Here is a 21391-nt window from a genome sequence, read left to right as displayed (position 1 = left end):
AAGTGGTAGAGCCACAGCCTTGAAAAAAGAATCTCAGGGATAACACCCAGACCCTGAATCCAAGTCCTAAGACTAACACAATCATAAAATAAATGAACAGTGTACAACTTTTATCTGACTACCAAGAAAGATGGATACAGTTTTCTTCTGTACTTGTAGCCAAAGGTAAGGGGCTCCCCTTGATGTTCCCCTAAACCTCTCTTCTCCTTTATATGTCCAGTCTTAGGTTGCAGGACAGAATTCGGATCATCCCCCTGGATGTGACCTTAGCTACCCTTCCCCAAACACCTTCCTTGGGGTCAGGATCCTGGATACACTCCCTGCTGGGAGGATGAGGCACTGCAGAGATGAGGGTAGGTATCCCCAACACTCTCTCTCTCTCTCTCTCTCTCTCTCTCTCTCTCTCTCTCTCTCTCTCTCTCTCTCTCTCTCTCTCTCTCTCTCTCTCTCACACACACACACACACACACACACACACACACACACACAAACACAAATACCCCTAAGCCAACTCAGACTAGCCTTTTCCAAAGACACTTTATCTCCTTGGATTAACTGACCTAAGAGAGAATTTTGATCCCCTGTAATTGATTATTTTAACTTGGGCTTGCTAGATGACAGGAGATAAACAGGAGCAAAAAAAAAAAAAAACAACATTTGGTGCCCATCACCTGGTGCTCAGGCTCATGCCTGTCATACTGGCTACTCCAGATGCTGAGATCTGAGGATCACAGTTTGAAGCCAGCTATAAGCTGGACAGCCCGTGAGGAGACTACTCTCCATGGAACCACCAAAAAGCTAGAAGTGGAGCTGTGGCTCAAGTGGTAGAGCACCAGCCTTGAGCAATAAAACTCAGAGAGCAGCTCCCAGATCCTCAGTTCAAGCCCACACAAAGAAATGGCCCCATCTTGTTGCCCACACATTGCCAGGGCCTCAAGCCCCCTCTCATGGGGTGTGATACAACACCTGTCCCTGGGTGGTGTATCAGGGCCTCCAGAGATCTGGTGGTGGAATCCAGGCCTTTCCCTTCATGCACTCTCAACCCACACTGGCTGGAATGCAGAGCCTGACAAGCCAGCAGCCTGCAGAGTGGAGAGGCTCCTGCTCTGCCAAGGTTGTCGGAATGGTCTTCTTGGAGGCAGCACTTGAAAAGGGGGTCTTGCTTAACAAGGAGTATCTGACAGGAAGCACAGAGTACAAAGGTGCTGAATATGATGGGCAACACAGCAGAGTATGTTCATTTCTAGCCAGGGCTGCTGTTGAGAGACTCGGTATAGATGTGTGACTTGGTATAGATGTTGGAGACTGTCCTGAGACAGCCTGAGGGGTCATAGAAGAACAGCTATCCAGGGCTGAGATTGTGTCTTAGAGGTAGAGGGCTCACCTAGCATGCAAGAAAGCATGGGTTGGATTCCTAGGTCTTGCATACACAGAAAAAGGTGGACGTGGCACCATGGCTCAGGTGAAAGAGTGCTCCCCTAGAGACAAAGAAAGTCGGGGACAGCGCTGGGGCCCTGATGTCAGGCCCTAGGGCTGTCACCATAAAACAGTTCTCCCAGGGACCTTTGTGACAGTTGGATGGCTATGCCCTGAAGCTCTCAGTAGGTCCATCCATGCTTTGTGTCTCCTTTGACAGAGGGGAGCTGGATACACCTTCTGCCATGGGCACCCCTGGGCCCGGTTATCAGCAACCCTCCCAACGTCTTCCACCGGGACATGGAGCAGCTGGCCCCAGCAAAAAGTATATGCCTATAGGGTAATATTTTGAAGAGTGCATTGGAAATATTCTAAATATAATAATTAAGTTGAGCAATTTCACATTGACAGTAATTAACTAGAATAATTTAATGCTAATTGGACAAGTTTGTCTTTCTAAATAAACAAAACCTATTTCTCCTTTTACTTTATCAGGGAAATATCTGAGCAAAAAATGGAAATAAACATATGACTCTATAACAACTGGAATGAATTTTTGCCTTTTTATTAGCAAACATTAACTTTACACAGTATTTTATTGTGTTATACACATATGTCCATATAATGTAGCTTGCTAAATTTTATTCCTTTTATTAATTTCATTAGCCTATTTTTATACTTATGTTTTATTATGTCATACCAACATATTGAATATTTGAACATATTTACTGCACAGTATTTCTCTTCATCTCCTCTCTTACTTTTTTCCAAATTAAATCAGCTCTATCTTTTACACCTGGGTTATTCATTTTATTTTCTGGGTTATTCATATTTTCATATGAGAAATCTAGTATTTGTTTTTTACAGTATGGATAATTTCTTTAATATGAATGTTTCCAGTTCTATTTTTTTATTTTGAAAATACTGTACAGAGTGGTTCAATTTACATGGACAAGATAATGAGTATATTTCTTATCAAGCATTGTACCCTCCTCCTTTGTTTCCCCTTCCCATCCCTTCCCATCCTTCCCCCACCCCCCCACCCAATCCTCCCCGCCCCCCTTTCCCGCACGAAAGTTGTAAAGTTCGTTTTCGACATAACGACTTGTACATCTCATTGTTGCAATGGGTCCCCCTGTATCCCTATTTAAACGATTTGTTTTTCCCCTTCCCCTCCACAAATTATACCGACATCAGATACAGTGAAAGCAGGGGTTATACTGTGGGGGAGGGACATACAAAGCAACAAAGAAATAATCTTATAAATGTGTAAGAAACAATCGCATGAAAGAAAAAAAAAACATTTGAATACATATCTTAGGGTTCATTTCCCTAACATCACCTTATCTGACCTTTTCTGCTTGACTCAGACATATACTAGATATTGCATGGGACCTATGTTTCTTTGGGCCTGGCTTACTTCACTTAATATAATTTTTTCCAAGCCTTTCCATTTCCTAACAAATGGGGCAATGTCATTCTTTCTGATGGATGCATAGAATTTCATTGTGTATATATACCACATTTTCTTGATGCATTCATCTACTGAGGGGCACCTGGGTTAGTTCCATATCTTAGCTATAGTAATTAATGCTGCAATAAATATAATCGTGCTGGTAGCTTTAGTGTGGTCTTATTGGTAAACATTTGGGTAAATACCCAAAAGTGGGATTGCTGTGTCATAGGGGAGCTCTATGTGGAGTCTTTTGAGGAACTTCCATACTACTTTCCAAAGTTCTATCTATTTTCTTGAAGATGATATTATTTCATAATTATGTGTGGCTAAATAGTATATCATTGTGTATATGCATATATGTATTACAATTTCTTTCTTCAATGAGTGATTAGGGAAAATGTAGGTTGATTCTGTAGTTACTTATTTTTTTATGTGAGAGAAGGAAGGATGCATATAATGATGCTTGGAATGAGAAACATTCTCTTTAAGCAGGCACTCTCATATTTGAAACATCCTCTCAGCTACTCTTTCATCAGTATTTTAATAGTGAATTGAATTAAAAGAATAAAATTTATCTACTTTTGCAAAGATGTTTTTTTCAGTACCTATAATATTTTTATTATAATGTTATGTTTACTATGTCATGTGAGTATGGGGATGTATGTGAAGATGAAAATCTAGGAATGTTTGTATACGTAGCTGACTCAAAGGAAACAATGTATGTGAGATACATTATTCAAATAAAAGTTTGAGACCTGTAAGTTGCTAAATTGATGTATATGTCCAGTTTGTGGTGTGTGATTTCAAGATCACATTTTGGTAGATTTCATACCAAGTAAGTAGATGTTTCTAACCCCAAATCTTAAGGAATAAAATAATCATTGTCTTAGTATTCCAGACATTGTCATAAGTGGAAAAAATGATTGAAAGTATGATGGGTCAATAGTAAGCCTTTAGACACTCTACATTTTCCCCCAAATCTTCAGATGTACTCTTTGGATATTAATTACAAATGTATTTATAAACATTGATATAATATGATCTTATACATAAATATATGTATATATTATAAATATATCATATATTGTTATATTTTAAATGTGTACCATAAATATTGACTTATATTTAAATGTAATTCATCTCATCATTTATACATATATATATATATATATATATATATATATATATATATATATATATATGCATACTTTTTTTTTGGTCAGTTGTGGGTCTTGAACTCTGGGCTTGAGTGCTGTCCCTGTGCTCTTCAGCTCAAGGCAAGAGCTCTACCACTTGAGACATTTTGCCAGTTACAGTTTTCTGGTGGTTTATTGGAGATAAGAATCTTTGGAATTTCCTGCCTGGGCTGGCATTGAACTGTGACCCTCAGATCTCAGCCTCCTGAGTAGCTAGGATTATAGGCATGAGCCAAGGGCTCCGGGCTATATTTACATCCGAGATTTGTTAGTGGAATAAAGGGTACAGAAACTATTATTCTTATCACAAAATGACTTCACACTTACAGGTATAATTATAAGAAGAAAAACGATAAATATTCACAGTGGCACAAAAATCCCTTAGGTGCCTAACAAGACAGCACGTTTTTCCAGACACTGCATGTGGTGTGAGCTCTTTGCAACCCAAGCGACTGTAGAAGATATTGCACCCTAAACAAAACTGACAATTGCATGAACCCTGTCCTCTATGACAGATTTAGCCAGTTCTATCTTAGAGATTCTTGTTAGGGACATGATGAAAAATTTATAGTTTAATTGTGATTATAGAACTCTTTTATACATGTCACTCAGCCATTAACTATATTTAACATAGTTCCTTTTGCTCTAACTTATATTTTCATGGCTTAGGAAACTGTTTTTTGTTTGTGAAAACATAGCTGTTCACTATATAGACATGAGTTTTTAATCCTTGAAATTACTATCTGCATAGTGTTCTATGAGATGAGCTTCTCTTTACCATATCATAGGAATAAACTTACTCTGATTCAAACTTGGACAACAGCTACCTTGTTCTCTCTCCTAGAAAACCATCTGCATAGACTTCTTTACATGTAAACAGACCCTCATTTACTTGCAAAAGTCTGTCAGTGAGTCAAACCTAACTCACCCAAGTGAGGTGAATTCCTCTGTCATGCTTCCTTTACTTTAAAAATGGTAAGAACTGTACAGCAATGTGCATACTTTTTAATGTGAAGTGTGACTCCTATTTTCCATAATGTGAATCAAGCAGAGGAATCAATTTAAGATGTGAAAGAACCTTACAAAGAGTCTTGGACCTTGAAAATTGCCCTGGGTATGAATTTTTGGAGAAATATCCCTTCTAAGACAAAGGACTCAGTTTTTTTTTTATATTGTGCTGGTACTGGGGTTTGAACTCCTGGCCTTGAGCTCTATCTGGGCTTTAATTCTCAATGTTTGCTCTATACCACCTGAGCCACACCTTCACTTCTTCCTTTTACCACAAGTGCAGAAAAGAATCTCTTAGGTTTATCTACTTAAAATAGCTTGGAGTTGCAATTGTCAAATTTGAACCTACTGAGTATCTAGGTGTAAGCCACTGGTGCTGTGCTAGAACTCACTTCTTAAGAATAAATAATCACAAAAAGAGGTGCAATAAATATTTGTTCAATTATGTATGTGTTGACTGATAAGCCAAATCACTTGCTACTGGAAAAGAAAAAGAGAGAAGATAGAGATTAATATGGAGGAGAGAGACACAAAGAAAGAAGGGATGGGAGGGTAAATGAGTGGAGGGGAGTGAAAGGGAGGATATGAGAGGAGAGGGTAGCTGGGTAGAATTGTCTACTGCTCACTAAGGTATTGTTGGACAATCAATGCCGTTGCATTTATGTAGCCAAAGCTTTATATTTTTGGTAGTAAGTTGATATATAAAATACCAATTTACAGGTAGTAACCTGTTAGTGTGCTTCCTCCTGCACCAAGGAAGCCACAGTTAGGTTACTGTTACAGATAAGGCAAGAGTAAGCAGTTTAAGTTATTCTGAGAAACAATAATTGACATACTAAGAATGTTCCCTTGTATGGTGAAGTCAAGCATCACTCTTTTCCCTGCTACAGTCTTCCTCTCAACAAGAATAGCAAAACCAGAAGAGGAAGGAGATATCTGAGTAATGATCATCTCTCTGTTTAACCTCATCCCTTGGCCTCTCAAACAATAAAGCCAATGGAGACTTAACCTGAACTAATGGGGAAAATGGGGGGAAAAGTTCAGTCTAACTTATTGTGAAACTTTTAAAATAATTGGGGCAGTATTTCAAATACTGAAATAAAACATTTTAAATTATTACTAAAAAGTTACTCGAAACTTATTGAAAATTTAAGACTACAGGGCTCACTACATAGTGGAATCTGCATAGGTAAAACTGACTCGTGCTCCTATCATCAGAAATTGAAGATTGTCCCTAAACATAGACTGCTGAAGTGATAAGCGATGGAAATTCATGATGGATAGCATAATGCTGAGAGCATGGAAATTATTTCCTTTCCATCTTCAGTGTGTAGAGAAGAAAAAAGCTCTATAGGATGGTCCTGAAGGTGCAATTCTAAATTTAGGACAGAAGGTGAATAGTAAAATAGACCTATCTCAGCCATTCAGAGATTAGAAATGTGGAGAAATATATTCATTTATGTGGTCAAACATGGAAGAGAGGATGTGGCAAGCCCATAGCCAAATGCCAAAGGTAGAGATATTTAACAAAACACCATGAATTTGAAACAAGTCTTAAAAGGGGAGCTAGGCTTAGAGGAAATAGGGCAGAAGGATGGAGAGGGAAATGGTGGACTAATACAGTCATAACACTCAATGTACATATGTGAGAATATAAGTAGGAAACTTGAAGGGATAGGTGGGGTTGGGGTAAGGGAAGGAAGAAAAAAGGAAAATTTGACAATGATCCAGATGCACTGAACATTGAAATGCACATACACTCTATTCAACACTGACATGATGAAGCAAAACCCCTTTGCACAACTTGCTAAAGATAATTTTTTTGAAGTTTTAATATTAAAAGACCAGAAGCATAAACCTTTAGAGATAAATAAGAGGATAGTATTGACATATTGTTGAGGCTTGTGTTCCCAAAATTGAAACAATTCCCAAAATTGAATATATTTAAAACATTAAAACTTTGAACGAACCTTAACACTTGCTGCAGTGTTCATTATGACAGGTGCCTTGTATAGAATAATTGAATTCCTCCTCCTACACATTTCTTGAACAACAAATATCTGGAATTATTTTGTTTTTGACATGTCAATCTTGACTTTATTCTTAAATGTGTGCTTATGTAAGAAATATATGGTTGTAAAATTTCATGACAATTCTTTTGAACTTCCTTTTTGTTGAATCGTCTAGTTTAATAAAATCCAATTGCACTTTTGATATAAAAATATTTTGTGCTCAATTCAGAATCACATACACTAACATTGGAACGATACAGAGAAGATTAGCATGGCACCTGTGCAAGGACGACATGCAAATTCGTGGAGCGTTCCATATTTTTACAACAACAGATGCTGGAGGGGATGTGGCCACAAGGGAACCATACAGCATTCTTGGTGGGAGTGTAAACTTGTTCAACCACTTTGGAAAGCATTATGGAGGTTCCTCAAACGATTCCACATAAAGCTCCCCTTTGACCCAGCAACCCCACTTTTGGGGATTTACTAAATGATCACAAAAAGACCATACTAAAACTACCAGCTCAACTATGTTTATTGCAGCATTATTTACCATAGCTAAGATATGGAACCAACCCAGCTATCCCCACTACATGAATGGATCAAGAAAATGTGGTGTATATACACAAGGGAATTCTATGCCTCCATCAGAAAGAATGACATCACCCAATTTGTTAGGAAATGGAAAGACTTGGGAAAAAATTTATTATGTGAAGTAAGCCAAGTCCAAAGAAACAGGTCCCATGGTTTCCCTTATTTTCAATAACGAATATATGTCTAGGGCAAGCAGACAATGTCAAAAACTATGTTCATATGAACAGATATGATGATGTTAAGGGAATTGAACTCCAAGATAGGGAAACAAGTATTTTTTTGTTTGTTTCTTGCTATTGTTTCTAACGTACTTATAATGTGTGATGTGAATTTTTGTTTCTTTGTATGTTCCTCCCCCATGCTATAACCCTTGTTTTCACTGTATTTGAAGTTGGTGCATGTGCCTCTTGTATGTACGCTTCTCTAATTTGGGGAGGGGAAGGGAAAAGATGCATGCATGCAAACGCATGTGCATGCATGTGTGTTGGCGTGCTCAGAGTTTGAAATCAGGGCTTAAAGGCCATGCTAGGTCTTTCCTCTCTAGGTTGGTGAGGTACTATATGAACTACATTTTCTTTCCTGGGTCTTTGCTAGTTCATTAAAAATTTTGAAAAATAATTTCATGAATTTTTTTGTTTGTTTTGGAAGCCCTGATTGGGTTCCAATGGTTATCCACAGATCTCAGGCTCCTGAGTAGATATCCCAAGTAGATAGGATTATAAGTGTGACTAACCAATACAAGGCTTTCAGAATAATTTTAAAAGTAGAAGAAAATTTACTTCATGGGGGCCTGTTTTATTGTCTCCTACTTTTAAAATATTTTGCATTGATTAAATGTGAATTTATTTCATTTTTGGATTCTTAAAAGAGAGTAAGTGATATTTAAAAGTTTTGGTACTTTTTAAAAAAACTGGAACTGTGGGACAGAAGAAATTTGCCTCTCTTTGGACCTCAATTTAGAAGCTCAGCTCTGTGCATGATAACCCAATGTCACCAACACAGTCTGTGTTGAAGACAAAATGTGACAGAAAACAATCACCATGGGCAATATTTGCTATGCTATTATTTCTTGGAAAATATGAATATTGAATTGAGAGTGTAAGATAATGGAGAGAATTTACCTACCTTTTGTGTATTGCGGAAAGACTTTTGGAAACTTTGACTCATTTCCTTCCTCACTGTGTGTCTTTGGGCCATGCACTTAGTGCCTTTAATTACAATTTTTCCCAACACTAAAATGGTAATAACATTAGCATTATTGCAAATGTTATCTTAAGAATTAAGAGAAATAAAACTTGTAAAATACTTAACATAAACTTCCATGAATGAGCTTTGAGTTTAGCCAGAAGTTTTTTTTTAAAATACTAAATAGAATGTCATAAGTATTACGGAAACCATTACATGTAGTGAGCAACCAGAAGTAATGTTATCTATTGATCATGCTCTGCTTCCAGGGAAGCCAGGTGGATAACTTCTCATGCTGTAAATCAAACTGGTTATCTTCAGTCTTGTTAGTGTAAAAATATCAGGGACATAATAATGAAGGAATGTTGTAGACTGAGATGAAGTCCAAAAGAAAATGTACAGGGCTGGGAAGGTAGCTCAGTGGTAGACCACTTGCCTTGCATGTCTGAGGCCCTGGGTTCTATTCCCCAGTACCACATAAGCAAAAAGAAAAAAAAGCCGGAAGTGGTGCTGTGGCTCAAGTGGTAGAGCACTAGCCTTGAGCTGAAGAGCTGAGGGACAGCGCCCAGGCCCAGAGTTCAGGCCCCTTGACCGGATCCCCCCCCCCAAAAAAAGAAAATGTACAAAACTGAGAAAACATAAAAGTATCTGAGCAGTATAGTGTGTTTTACATCATTTAAGTTAAATAACAAAGATAAGGAAAACCCAGAAGAATAAATTGTCTTTTTGATATTTTATCATAGGTCTTTCCTCATTCTTGTAGAGGCATCATCAGATGAGAGGAAATGTATTTTTTTTTGTTCGCTTCCTTCCATTTATTCTTTTGTTTGAAATCTGAACTACATGAGACAGAAAGAAACGAAGGGAAATTAGTCACACAGGCTTTGGAAAGAAAAATCAACGTAAAATAAAATACATATAGTCTTGTATAAGGTCTAACTAAATTGAGTTATATAGTCTCAAGTATTAACAGAAAATGATTTAATCAATATCATGTTATTGAAAACTAAAAAATGTTAGGAGTTGCTTAATTTTTTCCTTTCTACTACCTTGAATAAATTATTGCTTTTGTATAGAGAGATTAAAGATGAGATTAACAAGAAACTTGATTAAAAATGGACAAAATTTCTGAATAGACATGTTTTCCAAAAAGCCCTGAAAATTGCCAGTGGGTTTACAAAGTTGTGTTTAATACAACTTCTATACTGGTTTAATGTTTTGTAAGAAAAAGTCATTAGAGAAATGCAATTCAAAATTACTATGATACTACTTCATAACTACTATAACTCTTATCAAAAAAATCAAAGGAACCAGGTGTGATGGTAAAGGCTTGTAATTCGAAGCTTTTAGGAGGTTGGAGTAAAAGGATTTGGGTCTGAGGTCATCTTGGGTATTGCACACAGTAAAAAACTGCCCTTTAAAAAAACTTTAAAAAAAAGTAATAATGTTGGCTGGTGAGAGTGTGGAGAAAAGGAAAATTTCTTCACTCTTGGTCAAAATAAAGGTTAGTACTCTCATTGTAGAAAGTAGTATGCAGTTTTCTAAAGAAATTCAAAGATGAAATATCAACTGACCCACCAATCATGTGATTATTTCTCTCTGAGTAACTCATAAATATATCTGTAGTTCATTGTTATTCACATTATTCACAACAACAGCCAAGATATAAATCGAAGTTCAGTGTTCAACTACAGACTATTAAACAACTGTGGTGCATGCACAAATATATTTTTCTGTTTCATCCTTAAAATAGCAAGAGATTTCTCCCATTAGCCACAACTTACAATCACCTGAAAGATGTATTCTAAATGAGGAAAAATGTTTACTTCTGATATTTGTAAACACACACACACACACACACACACACACACACACACACACACACACACACACACACACACACACACACACACACCAACCTCAAACATTAAGAGTGAAATTTTTTGAAAAGTAAAGCAAAGTGGAATTGCTGGGGCATTTAGGTCACAATGTAGAAGATAGTAGATATACAGGATGAACTGGTATAGAGTTACAATGTACAACATGAGGATACAGGGGACAACACTGGCCTTACATAGGAATGAAGCTAAATAAGTAGGAGTTGTTCTTCCTAGTAAATGTTGCTCTTTTGGATGCTCTTCCTCCAGTAATGGATAAGATGAACATAATTCTTTAAATATATCTGTCTGTTAGCAGAAATAATAACAAACAATATAGCAATAATATTGTATGCTCAACATAGGACAAAATATCAAATTAAAATACATGAGATTATCCTTGGTGTGAACTAATTATTACAAATAAGGGAAACCATGGGAGCTATGTTTCTTTAAGTCCCACCAACAGTGTAATAGAGTTCCCAATTGGCTACATCCATGTCAGCATTTGCTATTGTTAGTCTTCTTGATAATGACCATTCTAACGGATGAGGTAGAATCAGTCTTGTTTACTTGTAGATTTGTGGGCACCTTCTAGCTACCATAAATGAATGAATCCATGAAACTTATATTGCTCTGAGTCTGCATTCTGTTCTCTTTGCTCTTAGTATAATTTTACCAAGCCTTTCATTTTCATTAATACTGGTGAAAAGTCATCCTCTCTGATGGGTGAATAGAATTCCACTGTGTTTGTTTGTGTGTGTGTGTGTGTGTGTAAGATCATGATAGGCCCATAAGCCTTCTGTTTCATCTGTAATTTTGTAATTCCATATTAAATTTGGATTGCTTTCTCTACTGCATTGAAAAATATAGTTGGGATTTTGATGAGTATTGCATTGTCAATTTTTTGTCGGCCATATTGCAGTTTCATCATGTAAATTCTTCCAACCAGGAGCATTAAAATATTTTCCATTTTCTTGAGTCTCCTTCAATTTCCCTTTTTAGATTTTTAAAGTTTTCACAGTAGAGGTCCTTCACATTTTTAGTTACATTAATTCCTAGTTTTGTTGTTGTTGTTTAGTTTAGATTTGATTTGGTTTAGAGGCTAATCCATATGAAGTTGTTTTCTGAATTTCAGCCTGGATATTTCCATTCTTGGTAACACAAAAACTACTGATTCTTGTGGTTTTTATACCCTGCTACATTGCTGAAGGTTAGCATCACCTTTAGTAACTTGAAGGAGGAAGCTATAGGGTCCTTTAAATACAGGATCATTTCATCTGTAAAAAGGGATAGTTTTATGTCTTCCCTATTTGGATCCCCTTTATGTTTTTCTCTTGCTTATTGCTCTTGCTAGAAAGTCCACTACCTTATTGAAGAGTAGTAGAGAGAGTGAACATCATTGTCTCATTCCTGATTTTAATGTCTTCATGCTTCCACTGGGTAAATGCTAATTATCTGTCATATATATACTCTGAATTATATTGAGGTATGTTCCATGCATTTCTAGCTTCTCAGACAATCATAAAGGGGTATTGGAGCTTGTTAAAAGCTATTATTACATCCCTATAGACAATCATGTTTTTCTTTTACCTGCTTCTGCTGATGTTTTGTATTATGATTATTGACAAGAATATTGAATCCAATTGTATCCTAAGATGAATCCTATTTGATCATACAATATTATTTTTTGTTGCTGAAATTAGTTGGTGAGAATTTTATTAAGAAGTTCTGCATCATTGCTTATCAAAGAATTGGGTTCATAGTTCTCTTTCTTTGGTGAGTCCCTATATAATTTGGGGAAGAGTCTAATTCTGCATCATACAATGTGTTCGATAATTCCATTTCCCTTTCTATTCCATTGAAGAGTTACATCTATATATTGTAAGTTCTTTGCAGGCCTTAATTTCATGGTAAATTTATTGAGTCATAGATTTTTCTGAAATGGGAAGTGGTTTATTGACATTTCATTTTCATTTCTTCTTATGTGTTACTTCTTGCTTCAGATCCAGTATAGGAACGCATCAATTTCTCCAGGATTCTTCAGGTGATTGGCATCAGATTTTCAAAGTGCTGTCTTATAACATTCTCAATTTTGCTTATATCTGTTGTGGTCTCATTTTTGTCTCTAATTTTCTGTATTTGCATGAGTTCTCTTATTGTTTTGTCTTTTTTATTATGAGGTGATATACAGAGAGGTGGGTTACAGTTACATAAATAATGAGTACATTTTTTTCTTCTTCCCCCAACACTGACATCCCACTCCCACAAAGTTGTAAAGTTTATTTCTAACATAGTGTCTAGTGAATATCACTCTTGCTTTGGTTAATCTTTGTCCCACCATTTCTGTGATTTCCCTTCCTTTCCCCAAGTCAGATTAACTTATGAATAAGACAAAGGGTACAGAAATCAAAAACAGTGAGTACAGGGAATAAACCAAAGGGGAAAAACTAAATAGAAATAACTAAAAACAATTCACTATACAATAATCTTCTATCCATTTCTTGGAGCTCATTTTGATAAGCATCATTTTATGGTGATATGTGTATTGCTATTGAGCTACTGTGAATATCCTAGAAATATTCTAGTTTTTCCAAATGAGTGAAAACATGTAGCCTCTGATTCTTTGGGTCTGGCTTGTTTGAATTATTATGTTCCCAAATGATTCCATTTTCTTACAAATGGGACAATGTCAATCATTCTGATGGAAGCATAGAATTTTGTTGTGAATATATACAACATTTTCTTGATCCATCATTGCTGGGTCATAGGGGAGCTCTAGTGAGGAACCTCTATACTTCTTTACAGAGTATTTGAAAAAGTTTACATTTCCACCAGTAGTGTAGTAATGTTCCTTTTTGGCCACATCCCCACCAGCCCAGCATCTGTTATTATTAGTTTTCTGCATTCAAACTGGGGTTAGTTGGAATCTCAATTTTGCTTTGATTTGCATTTCTTTTATGGCCAGAAATGTTGCATATTTCTTCATGTGTCTATTGGCCATTCATATTTCTTCTTCAGAGAGGTCTGTCCTTAAATCTTAAGTTCAATTATATTATGAGGGTTGTTGTTTCTATGAGGATTTGTTTTTTGGGGGGGCGTTAATTTTGGGGCTCTAAGAATATTTGCGATATGAGGACATTGTATGTTGCAGAGCAAATAAAGACCTTCTCCCACTCTGTTAGTTTTCTACTTGTCTTTCTATCTATATAAGTTCTCTTTTTAGTCAGATTTGGTAAGGGTCTGTCAAGTCTGTTAATTTATTGAAAGAACCAGCTCTGTTTTGTTGATCTTTCTATGTTTTATTTTGTCTTTATTTAGTTATTTCTGATTTAATGTTTTATATGTTTCAGCCTACTTACATTTGGACTTGTTCCTCTCTTCAAGGAGCTTTAGGTACATGATAAAAATACTGATTTGAGATTTCCCCAATTGCTTGATGTAGGCATTCAAAGCTATAAATTTTCCTGTAAGTACTGCATTTAATGTGTCCCAGAGGAGCTGGTATTTTGTGTGTTCATTTTTGTTGAATACCAGAAACTTTCAGATTTCCATTCTAATCTCTTCAGTGCCCCACTGGTCATTCAGCAATGTGTTGTTCAGTCTTCATAGGTTTGACAATTTTTTTTGCTTTAGCTGTTTAATTGTAAGTTTATTCTGCTGTGGTCTGACAAGCTATGGGAATTCAATTAATTTTTCTTTTGATTTGGACAGAATTTCTGTATGACATAGGATGGGTTCTGTTTTGGAGAATTTTCCATGACCTGCTGCAAAGAATGTATATACTGACACTGAATGTATATTCTGTAGATGTCTGTTAGGGCAAGATGGTCAATGCAGTTATTTATTTAGGTCTTCAGTTTCTTGGTTGAGTTTTTCCTGGATAACCAATCCATGCGTGACAATTATGGGTTGAGATGTATTTTTAGGTTATGTAGTATTTGGTTGATGATGTGGGGTGGTCCAAGATTCACGGCATTGATATTTACACTTGTTGTATCCTCCTAATGGAGAACTGCCTTTATCAATATATAATATCCCTTCCTACTAATTTTAATTTTAATTCTCTAATATTTTATGTTAGTAATTCTACTGTGGCCTGTTTATGGTATCCATTTACTTGAAAAATTTCCTTCCAGCCTTTCAGTTCGAGTATGTGTTTGTTTTGGTCAATGAAATGTATCTCTAGTGGACACTGGATGAATGTGTCTTGTTTTTTCATAATACTATCTAACCTGTGTTTTCTAATTGGAAATTTAAGTCCATTGATATTGAGAGTTACGGCTGGGAAATATTTAATAATTCCTGCTGTTATACACCTGCTGTTAGGAGCTGTGCCTCATCTATTCTTTTTTTTTTGGGGGGGGGGGGTCCAGTCGTGGGGCCTGAACTCTGGGCCTGGGTGCTGTCCCTCAGCTCTTCAGCTCAAGGCTAGCACTCTACCACTTGAGCCACAGTGCCACTTCTGGCTTTTTTCTTTTTGCTTATGTGGTGCTGAGGAATCGAACCCAGAGCCTCATGCATGCAAGGCAAGTGCTCTACCACTGAGCCACCTTCCCAGCCCCTCATCTATTCTTAATATATTTACATTGTTCTCTGGTAGGGAGCATTTTATATAACCATTTCCTGTTCTTTTTGACCTTCTCTATGTAGGATATATTTGATTAATTTCTATCTTGTTGATTTGGTGGAGATAAAATTTTCAAGTTCTCTTTGTCATGAAATATTTTTATATATCCTTTAAATATAAAGGAGAGTTTGGCTTGGGAGAGTATTCACAGTTGGTAGTTGTTTGTCTTTAATGTTTGCCATATATCATGCCAGGCTCTCCTTTTTACCATATCAGCTAAGAAATCATTATTTTTTCTGACTGTATATCCTTTATAAATAATCGGTCTTTTCTCCTGACAGCTTAAGAATCCTTTCCTTGATCTCTAATGATCCTCTAATGGATTATGATGTGGTGGTGGGTTGTTCTGTTCTGGTATTCTCCGTTTGGTGTTCTAAAGGCTTCTCTTCTCTGAATGAGCCTATGTGTTTGGATGTTTGGCATGTTCTCTGCTAGAATTTTGTAATATGTTTCCCATCCATTTTGTTTCTTGCTCTTCTCCTTCTTGATACCTATCTCCCCCAAGTTTGATCTTCTAACTGAATCTTGAACTTCCAGCGAGATCGTTTCTTATTTCTTGGAATTGTTCTACATGATTAACTCCTCTTTTCTATTAGACCTAGTCTGTCTTTGATGCCTAACATTATCTTCTATGTCATCTATTAGCTGTGGAGACTTTCTACTTTGGTTTTGATTTCTCTGTCTTCTAATTGGTCATTTTTTTTAGGGCTTCTATCTTAACTAAAGCTTTATTTTAGGTCTTGTGTGGACTTTCTTTACATCTTTTCTTTGGGTAAGGGAGTTGGAGGGGCTGTTTTTTTAGCTGTGTCTTCACATACCTTTTAACTATTTAATTACTTAACTATTTTTTCCTTGGACTCCTTTGCCTTCTCAGACTTTATTTATCTTTCTGTTTGTAGTCTTCATGAATTATTTTGCTAATCTTTGATTGGTTTCATCTTTTTTGACAAATTTCCTTGTAAAGATTTTGTATCTTTTCGTTAATCACATTTTTCAGCAGTATTTGTGATGTATTTTGAATTCTCTCTTCTAGCTCCTTAATTGTCTGTTCTAATGTCTGGTCAGTTCCTGTGTGAATTATACTACCTTGGCATCAGTTTTCTTGTATTTTTCTTATTTGTTCTGTCCATTTGGTGGATTTCTTGGCTTTCATTTGGGGAATCTATGATCTTAATAGGTGACTCTCTATGTTCTTGGTTGATTTTTCAGGTCTTCTGTTGTTATTTGTTTTTCTGGAATTTGGTTTTTGTCTAGACGATTAAGTGTAGGATTAGAGATCATTTGTGGTGAGATGTTGTCATGTTAGTACTGATGGTTCCAATGACAATTCGAACTGTCCAGTGGTAAGGTGAATAGTGTCTGTGTTTGGATGTGGCTTTCTCTGTTCCTGCTTTTTTCCCATGTAGCCCTTTTGTTTCCACAGTGCAGCTGTGCTTTTGAGTATGTTGTCCAACACAGTCACAACAGTCACCTGCCAGGCTGGGTAACTTTTCATAGATTTTTGTTTTCTTGTAAAGACAGAATAAAATGTTCTTTTGAATTATATATTTATATATAATTATAACTGACTTGTTTGACCTGCTAGAAGTGGAATACCTGCTAGGACTCTAAATCTCTGTTTCATTAGCTAGAGCTAGGGTAATTTTCTGTTCTTATTCTGCCATTGTCTTTCTACTTCCTCAGGTTTATTTTTGATATTGTGGATTTTTTCACATAATTTAGCATTTGTGATGGTTGTATCTGGTTATTTTTGTTTTTCTGTTTGTGTTACTTTGAAATAGTGATTTCAGGCTTCTCTGAAGAGACAGTAATAATATGAAATATATGTTATTACATTGAAAGAAAGAGAGCAGACATTTTAACCTTTTGCTACAAGTAAATAAATATTAAGCAAAACTAATGAAAATAATTACTTATTTACTCTTTAGAGAATGAGCATAGTACTCTTGGATATCTTGGAGGAAACATATTAGACTCATTACATTTACATTGAAATTACAGGCTAAACATTCTTTTTCAGAAGATAAAAGCTTCAGTTCTTTCATATAATATTATAAAATCATAATACCTGCATGTTGATTTGTTTTCATCTGAAATTTTCAATTCCATTCTTCATCCATTAGGTATCTAGTGCTTTGAATGACCAATTCCTTAAAATACCTATATTTCTTATATTGTGATGTAAATCTCAGTAATATAAGTATGAATTTATCTCTCAGTCTCATCTTGAGCTACATTCGTATGAAATTTATGCAGTCTCAAGCAAGAATCCTATTTTACTCTTTTCTATGTTTTAATCAATATATCCATTCTCTTTAGAAATACGTTCTCATCTTTTTCTAGAAATATTTTTCTCATCTTTCTCATGTTTCTCATCATATTGCTCCAGTGAACATCGTGTACTTTCAGTACTTTAATTGAAATAAATATAAAGTTTTGAACATGAAGACACTTCCTCCCATTATCACTTTAAAGTAAAACTTTGGGGACTATTTTATATATAAAAATAAAAAAGTTCAATGCAAATGTTTATACATGAATGGTCTAATGATTAAGTCAATTAGACCCAAGAACTACCATACCACATCAAGTCTCAATTTACTTAAAGGCACCAAAATATTAGTGTTCATGAATATCACTCATTGTTAGAAAATGACTAGTCAAAACCAAGTTTATTTTTGAAATTTAAAAAATGAAAATTACACCCAGATTTTCTGTCAATATCCTGTTTCCAGGGATACATTTTTTTTCAGCAAACAGGGAAACAAAAAATAAGGATTTGTCACATAGAATGAAAGATATAAAATCAGACTGTCTTTCCTTAAGGTGATAAGTACATGCAAATCGTGATTTATTCAAAGATATGATAAACATTCATAAGAAGATATGTGATCAGAAGTGATAGGTAAGCAAAATAACTGGAAAACTGTATATGTAAATTTTGCTTTCAATATAGGATTACAGGTTTTCAATTCGTGAGCGTATTGAACAAGATTTTGTATCTGTAATACAGATCCTATATTCTACATTTTAGACATACTCCAATTCTCTTACCTCAGTTTCTGATCATTATTCTTCTACTTTCATGATGTCAATTGCTACTAAAGTAACAAGGTGGGAGTTTTATTTTCATTTCTAGATCAAATAAATTTTAGTATTTTGGAATAGTAGTATAAATTCATGTAGTTTATTTTGAATGTCAAGTTTGAGTATACTGCTTTCAGGGTATTGTGAATTGGCCTGAAGCAGCCAGGAACATATTTTGAATACAGAGACACACAGTATACTAAGATCTAGGGACTTGATCTCAGAGAAAGATAAAGGTCCAGGCAAGATCTTGAAGCCGAGATAAAACAATGGAGTAAACATCAATCAACTATTATCACAAATGGAACTGATCTCTGATGTGTCTGCTGGCAGCTCTTGTGTGTGTGTGTGTGTGTGTGTGTGTGTGTGTGTGTGTGTGTGTGTGTGTGTGTGTGTGTGGAGAGAGAGAGAATTTTAGTGTATCTTCCATATTTACAGTCTATAGAGCATTACTTGTTATGAAGAAGGTGCTCATATCAGAGCTCTGATACCACTGTCATCACTTTTAACTGCTAAAAGCACTTGCTTAATCTCTAATTAAAAAGGGAAAAATAAACTAACATCTTACATGATTGTTTTGACAAATAATTGGTATATTAAAGGCCAAAAGGAGGAATTGGAGATTAATATAATCTTCTTCCTCTCTTCTGATTATTACACAGCAAAAGCTGTGATTTTCAGAAGTCTCTTGCAATGTGCTCATGGCTGAATTACTAATATGCTTAATAGTATGAAACATACGATACAGAAGTAGATCAGCCTGCAAGCACAAAGAACTAGTTATAAGATCAAACTTTTGAGCAGAGTTGCCACATCATTTAGGAATGCAATTCCTTCATATAAACTTCAAATTTTGTGGCTTTCCTTGTGTGATTAAATGGTAAGAAAGTAGAAGCAAGAATTCCTGTTCAGCCAAGTAGAAATGCTCATTATCCCATCCTCATGTTGCAAATTTCCATTCCATAAAGACTCTTCATTAGAGTACTTTCATTTAATATACTTCAGCTCATCATCCTTCCCTGTTGGAGACAGGAAAAAGATAATTTTGTTTGAATATTATCTTACATAAATTAGTGTGTATAGGCTTGATTTGTATAATTACAGATGTTTGTAATAAAAGTATGTAGGGATCATGTCACAACTAAAAAATAAAAATAAAATCACATAACAACTAGAAGTCACAGCATTTTGTGCATAAATACATACATTAGATTAGTTGCAGAATTTCTATTTTGAGAAAAACTTTATATTAAAGTATAATGTACTTTACTAAGGATTGAAACATTTTATTGAAAAAATATATATATTTTGGGGGGTGGGTCCGGTCGTAGGGCCTAAACTCTGGGCCTGGGCGCTGTCCTTCAGCTCTTCAGCTCAAGGCTATTACTCTACCACTTGAGCCACAGTGCCACTTCCAGCTTATTTTTTTCTGCTTATGTGGTGCTGAGGAATCGATCCCCGGGCCTCATGCATGCAAGGCAAGCACTCTACCACATAGTCACCTTCCCAGCCCCTGAAAAATATATTTCTTAGAGACATTTTTGCTTCATAATTTTAAGAAGAAAAATGATCCCAAAGTAATTTTTTATTGTTTTCCAGTTTCCATGTGATTAACTTTCAAATTAGAAATCCAGATATATGATTTAATTTAACCAAAAATATTTATTGAGTGTAAAGTCCTTCTACTCTCTACATTCTTCACACTAAGACCACCAAATATGAGTCTGAAATGATTAGTGTCTTTTTAACCTATGTTAATATTATTTACAATGTGAGTGAAATGTTTAAAAAGTAGTATTTATTTTAGCTTAATTGCTCTGAAGAGACAATAAATGATATAATCAAAGGCTAAAAATGATTAGATTTAAAATTTACAATTCAGGAAATGGTTTTGACCACTCTGGTAACTGGAGCCTTCACTACAACCTCATAAGACAATTTATATTGATGAAGCAAAAATCCGAGGTTAGACATTTATAAATAAAAAATCATGTCATTCTGAATATGTAGAGCTACATTTCAAACAGAAAATTTAGCTTTTAAATACCTGAATATGCTAGTACATTTATTTGCAGGGTAAGTACTTGTTCTGAAAGGAGATAAAATTACATATATTTTGAAATGTAAACCTAAGTATTCATTTGAATAAAAGATAATGTTTAAAATATCACTCATTCAAGAAAGAAGATGTACAGTTACTTGTTTTTCATGCCAATTGTGTTCTCTAAACTTACTACAAATACTAGATTAGTAAACCTAATTCATTGCTTTCTGGGAAATAGAAATTCAGTTTCCTAAAACTCATGACTATAACTTTTTCTCAAACAATTGCTAAATAATTGTTTTATATTTTTTGTCATGGAATCTTATTTGACTTTTTTATTCATTAAGTTAAGTAATTGGCCAATAACAATATAAATTATGCATGAACAAAGTTTATCTAACACAAGTATTTCTTTCACAAGACATATCATGGCTGTCTTAAAGAACACTAGAATGCAGTGTGTTCTTTATTAATTTTTAGTTATTTTCTTAATGGTTATTAATTATCAGAAGTGGCAATTCTATAACATATTTAAAGCATTTGATTATACTCCCTCTATTTCTTTTTCATTACTCCTTTCTCCAAAGATCTTCTGTTTTTCACATAAAATTACATCTTTGTATGTGTGCATATAAACTAATTTGGAAGATTTAAGCTACACTGCAACTTAATTCAAGATGTACAGTGGATTAATAAGATGAATAAAAACTTGAATATTTTTTGTTAACTTCTGAATTGAGTTATCATTATTATTATGGCTAGGGTTGGGACCCCAGGCAGAATTAGAATTAGAATTAGAGAAATAGAAATTTTAGCTTCAACACAGGGTGACCCATTGCAACAATGATACTCAAAAGACACTATGTTGTAAATGAAGTTTACACCA

The 21391-nt window shown here is 35.1% G+C and overlaps 1 non-coding gene across 1 annotated transcript; it reads left to right on the top strand.

The window, feature by feature from the left end:
• The first annotated feature begins 7304 nt into the window (after window positions 1–7304).
• LOC138807874 (U6 spliceosomal RNA) lies at window positions 7305–7411 on the top strand. Its single transcript, XR_011366321.1, has one exon. It is a non-coding gene; the product is annotated as a U6 spliceosomal RNA (small nuclear RNA).
• Window positions 7412–21391: the final 13980 nt, after the last annotated feature.

The sequence above is a fragment of the Dipodomys merriami genome, unplaced genomic scaffold (assembly GCF_024711535.1).
Source record: "Dipodomys merriami isolate MVZ:Mamm:240054 unplaced genomic scaffold, mDipMer1.0.p SCAF_439, whole genome shotgun sequence".
Classification (NCBI taxonomy): Eukaryota; Metazoa; Chordata; class Mammalia; order Rodentia; family Heteromyidae; genus Dipodomys; species Dipodomys merriami.
The sequence above is the reverse complement of the archived record's forward strand: the minus strand, read 5'-3'. Positions and strand labels throughout refer to the sequence as shown.